This window comes from Mustela putorius, unplaced genomic scaffold (assembly GCF_011764305.1).
Source record: "Mustela putorius furo isolate JIRA1106 unplaced genomic scaffold, ASM1176430v1.1 tig00000997_pilon_pilon_pilon, whole genome shotgun sequence".
Lineage (NCBI taxonomy): Eukaryota > Metazoa > Chordata > Mammalia > Carnivora > Mustelidae > Mustela > Mustela putorius.
This window is the reverse complement of record NW_025421527.1, coordinates 801,404-807,403: the sequence shown is the minus strand read 5'-3', so window position 1 is coordinate 807,403 and position 6,000 is coordinate 801,404.

Sequence of the window (6,000 nt, the reverse complement as noted above, 5' to 3'; positions counted from 1 at the left end):
GCGTGAAATAAAGCTTTCCTTGACCTTCACTTTGTATCAGTCTTGCTCCTTTGACCATGGACCCAACCGTTTCCACGTGTTCTTCCTCTTCCTCCCACGGCAAAGAAAACAATCATTTTGTTTGCAACACCAGTTCTCGGAAGCAAAGCTTCAGATGAGTTCTCGTGGAGACTGCTGACTCTTCCTGACCCTGCTATTCTCCTGTATTTACCAGAAGGATGTGACCGTCTCAGGGAAGCCATCCTGGCAGGTTAAAAATATGACTGACAGCTTCCCTGGGCGTCTGGCCTGCGCCCTTGCAGAGGCCTTGTTTTCCTGGGCCTCTGATTTCATTGTGTAGCATTTTTGCATTCAGGATTTAGCAGCTTCCTTTCCTGTATAGTTCCCATGGCTTTCCATGATACTCACATTTTACTTTATTTTATTTTATTTTATTTTATTTTATATATATATATATATAGAGAGAGAGAGAGAGAAAGCAAGAGCTTGTGTGCATGTGAGCAGAGTAGGGGAGGGACATGGGGAGAGGGAGAGAGAATCTTGGGCAGGCTCCATCCCCAGTGTGGAGCCTGATGCAGGGGTTGATCTCACAACCCTGAGATCATCACCTGAACCAAAATGGTGTCAGATGCTCAACAGACAGAGTTATCCAGATGGCTCAGCCACCCCTATGATACTCACATATTATAGTCCCACAATCAGATTTCACACTCACCTATCATTATAATAAGGAATAGTAGTAATATGATTACTAGGTTATTGAGGGTTTACTTTATGCCAAACTATAGAATTAGAGACTTTCAGAGTATGAGCCATTCATATTTCTTCTTTTGTGATTTTCCTGTTCACATATTCTTGCCCATTTTTATAGTAATAATATATATCTATTTATAAATTACATGGTAGCAACTTATTTCCAAGGAAATAAAGATTTCTAGGTAAGCTATTTTACTACCTAATATTCTTTTTATAAAATTAAAATACAGATAAGCAAAAGAGATAATTAAGAACATATATAAACCTATAAACCACAACCAATGGTAACATTTAAAGGGTGCCAATCTGTGTTCCTCTCAGTAGCAATAGGTGCATGTATTTTAAAAATTGGATCACATGGGGGCATCTGGGTGGCTCAGTGGGCTAACCCCAGGGTCCTTAGATTGAGCCCCACATGGGGCTCTCTGCTTAGCGGGGAGCCTGCCTCCCCCACCCCCTCTGCCTGCCTCTCTGCCTACTTGTGATCTCTCTCTGTCAAATAAATAAATAAAATATTTTAAAAATTGTATCATATCATATTTTTACATGTTCATAAACACACGTAGGCAGAAACAAATGCTCACTGTAAGCATGCAACTCAAACACTACAGACATATAAAGAAGTAAAAGTGAATGCTCCCTTTCACCACACCTGATCTTGGGTTCTACAAGTAACCCTATTGGGTGTGGATTAGACTTTTCTGAACGCCCACACATGGGGTTTTTTTAAAGACCATAAGTGGGACCATACTTTACATATGCTTTTGCAATTGGTTTCTTTTGATGGAGCTCTTTCTGTGGAACTTTTTTTTCTTTTTAAGGGTTATATAGTATCCCATAGTACAAATGTTAGACCATATTTTATTTATGTATGTATTTATTTGTTTATTTTTAAGATTTTATTTATTTATTTGACAGAGAGAGAGAGATCACAAGTAGGCAAAGAGGCAGGCCAGGCTCCCCACTGGTGTGATCAATCTAAGATCTCTGAATGTCTCCAATTGGTCAGTGTCGTACACAATGCTGCAGTAAATAACTTCTGTGGATGATATCCTTGACAGCACGTGTGACTATTCCTGAATGATAAATTCCTAAAGTAGAATCATTGGCTTAAAGGATACTCTCCTGTTGTCTCTAAAAAAGCAGCTTATGTATCCTCCCAAAGTATATCAGAGTGCCCATTTCCTGGGATCCTTGTCAATGCTGGGCACTTTAAATTTTTAATTTTTGCCTATCTGACTAGAAAACACTCTGTTACTGTTCCCTACTCAGCGTGAATTTCCCCTAATTTTAGTAACAAAGACTGCTTTTGCTTTGGCAGAAGAGATCTACTGGCCCTCTCAGTCCATGTGGGTAGGTGGGTGGACTTCAAACCTGATTCCAGAGGATAGTGAGCGCCCAAGCTGGTCAAGTACATGCTGTTTCCCTAGAATTTAAATCTGGAACAGATTAGACTGGAGGCAGGTGAAGTTCACTCATCCCAATGACACTGCCTGAATGAGACCAACTTCCTACATCCTTAAATCTGCACTGTTTCTCGTAGTTTCTAAGGTCTGTCAACTTCCCTTTATAGTAGATACTTTAAGTTGATAGACTCCTCCTATAATATCCTTTTGAATTGATGCCTTTTTTGGGATAGATCTTTGACAAACTTTTGTGTCCTGTCATTATCTGCCTCATCAGGCTTTTCTATCTCTTTTGGTGTCAAGTTTGAAAAATCCATTTTATTAGTATGTAACTGTACACTATATTTTTTCTACTTTTTGATAATAATTTATGTTTCTGTATATACATTCCCCCCTCTCATATCTAGCTTTTGGGCTTGCTTTCTTCTATCAGTTAGATAATTTCAGCTGGAAATAACAGGAAAGCGTGATTCAAATTGGCTTAAACAATAAGGAAATATATTATCTCACATAAAAAAAAGTCGAGAGACAGGATGTCTCCAGTACATCAAGTCTCTGGGTTCAGTTTTCTGCAACTCCCTAGGCACTGCCCTTGGGCTAGCAGGAAGATGATTATAGCAGCTCTGAACATCATATCCAAAAATCTAGAGAAAGAAAGGGACTAACTATCCATTCTATGTGTCTCTTTCTTAAGAGTGTTGAACCTTGGGGTACCTGGGTGGTTCTGTTGGTTAAGTGACTGCTTTCAGCTCAGGTCATGATCCTGGAGTCCCAGCATTGAGTCCCATTTGGGATCCCTGCTCATGGGGAAGTCTGCTTCTCCCTCTGACCCTTCCCCCTCTCGTGCTCTCTCTCCCTCTCTCATTCTCTCTCAAATAAATAAAATAAAATCTTAAAAAAAAAAAAAAAAAGAGTGTTGAAACTTTCTCCAGAAAGCTTGGCATATCATATTGGTCAGGACTAAGTAACATGCTTAGTAACATGGGTTCTTAAATCAATCACTAGAACAGGGAATCACCCACCATAATCATTCTGAGAGACAACCACCTTGACCACTTTTTCTGTTTGTCTTAATCAGACTTGCCAAAGGCTTGCCTGTTTTATTAGTCCTGTCACAGATTTTGTCTTATCAGTCACATCTTTGCATTTTGTTTCCTAATGCATTGTTTCTTCTACGTATTTAGATTTAATAAAGGCCACTGCTTATCTTAATCAGATGGGTCAAAGGCCCATTTTACTGGGTGTAGATTTACTGCATCACTCATTTATTTCTAAACTATTTATAAACAAATTCACAAAGGTTATAACTTTTCCTCTTTTTGTTATTTTGGCTACATCCATTGGATTTTCATTATGTCTTCCTGTCGTTACTTGTTTACAGATGATCTATAACTTTAGTTTTCCTTTCTTCTTCTTTCATATATTTTATTTATTTATTTATTTGAGAGAGAGAGAGAGCAAGTGTGAGTGCGAGAGCACGAGTTGGGGGAGGGGCAGGGGAACGGAGAAGCAGACTTCCTGTTGAGCCGGCAGCCAATCCCAGGACCCTGAGATCATGACCCTACCTAAAAGCAGATGCTCAACTGACTGAGCCACCCAGGTGCCCCTAGTTCTACTTTCTTCTTAAGTTTGATATAGAAGGCTGTTGTATTTTCTTGGTTTGTTTTATTTCCAGGAGAAATAAGCATTATTGTCTTTGTTGTTATTTTCTGCTCTCATTGCATGGTGATGTGGTCTATGATTTTTCTGCATTAAATGTTTTTAAATGTATATGCGAAGGTAGTGCTTTCTTTCACTTTAAGATAATTTTTAAAATTTTCTGTTAGAGTCACACACACACAATCAGAATTATGTAATAGAACATTAGGCATATAATAAGAAATATCTGTTTTTTTACCTTTTCCTTGCCTCTCCTCTGTCCTGTTCCCCGGAAGCAATGCTTTTCAACAATTTTAACTATGTCTTCTGTTAATTTACCTTCTTATTCCCAGTGATATAATCTGTTGCTATTTCTTGATTTTTCAATATTAGGTATTATCCATCTGATTTCCTCCCATAGAATATGAAGACTAGTCTTACTATACCACAGTTACTCACTTCCCACCTTCCTTACCCACTGCTCCAATGCAGCTTTATCACGATTTTATGGCTACTGTTCATTACTGAGACACACAGTGTTCTCTGATTACATTTCCTTTTCAGAACAATCTTTTCCTCTCTAGAGATAATAACTGCTTCATTTTTGTCATTTGGTTAGTTGTCTATGTGTCCGTTATTAGCTTTGCCCAAATTTTTCAAAAACATTCTGAAACAACTTAATACTACTTCCCAAGTGGTTGAATGTACCAGGAAGTTTTTCGCCTTTTCTGTTCTTTCCTTTTCCTTTCCCCTTCCATTCCATTCCCTTTCATTTCTTTCTTTCTTAAGATTTTATTTACTTATTTGAGAGAGAGAGAGAATGAGAGAGAGAGAACATGAGAGGAGAGAGGTCCGCGGGAGAAGCAGCCTCCCCGCCAAGCAGGGAGCCCAATGTGGGACTCCATCCAGAGACTCCAGGATCGTGACCTTAGTCAAAGGCAGTCGCTTAACCAACTGAATCGCCCAGATAACCCTTTCTTTCTTTTCTTTCTTTCCTTCCTTCCTTCCTTCCTTTCTCCCTTCTTTTCTTCCTTTCTCTCTTCCTTCCTTCCTTTTCTTTCTTTCTCATTCTCTCTCTCTTTCCGTCCTTCCTTCCTTCCTTTTTCCTTCTTTCTTCTCTCTCCCCCCTTTTTTTCATCAGCAAAAAGTCTCCTTTGGAATTCTCTGTTCTTTGGCACTAATTTGGATCGTTTGAGGTCTAGGCCCCCCCGAATTGCTGTTGTCCTGAGACTTTCCTGGATCTGTCTTTTGTATTAAACCTTTTCCCTGAATCTTAAGTCTTCCTATTTCTTGGTTTACTTCCTTGCTTGGCTGAAACACCTTTGTCAAGGCATCCTGAAAAAGGGGGCCTGGATGGTATATTGGATGCCGCTGATACCCCACCTCATACCTACTCAACTCGCCTTAACTCACCTGCACTTGCTAGCTTGTTCAATTTCTCTTGAGAATCTAACTATGGTGGTGGGGTGGGGCAGGGCTTATATAGGCTTTCCAGATAGCCTTTTATTTTCAAAATCATTCCTGATTTATATCTTGTGTTGTACTTAATTCCTCCCATTCCTGAACCTTTCTTGGGATCTTTCAGGAAAAGGATCTTCCTTCTTATTACCATTTTCCTCTTCAGGGAAATAAACTCAACTCCCTATAACTCAATTTTCTATAGCAACAGGACCAAGATTTGTGGTCATCACAGGACTTCATAGATATTAAAGAAAATATTGTTGTTTAACGGTTCAATACTAGAGACATTGTTACACCTTTGTTTATCTTAATCAGACCTGTCAACGGCCTATTTTTTTTTTTTAATTTATTTGACAGAGATCACAAGTAGACAGAGAAGCAGGCAGAGAGAGAGAGAGAGAGAAGCAGGCTCCCTGCCGAGCAGAGAGCCTGATGCAGGGCTCAATCCCAGGACCTTGGGATCAAGATCTGAGCCGAAGGCAGAAGCTTTAACCCACTGAGCCACCCAGGTGCCCCTCAAAGGCCTATTTTATTGGGCTTTTCACAGAATTAACTTTTGATATTTCGATCAAGTCTTCTCTCTTGTTTGTCTTCTATCTTGTACCTTATAATCTTTTCTATTTGCAATAACTTTTGTTTTTTAATTTTTTAAGTGATTTTGTGTATTTATTTGACAGAGAGAGACACAGTGAGAGAGGTAACACCAGTGGGGGAGTGGGAGAGGAAGAAGCAGGCTCCC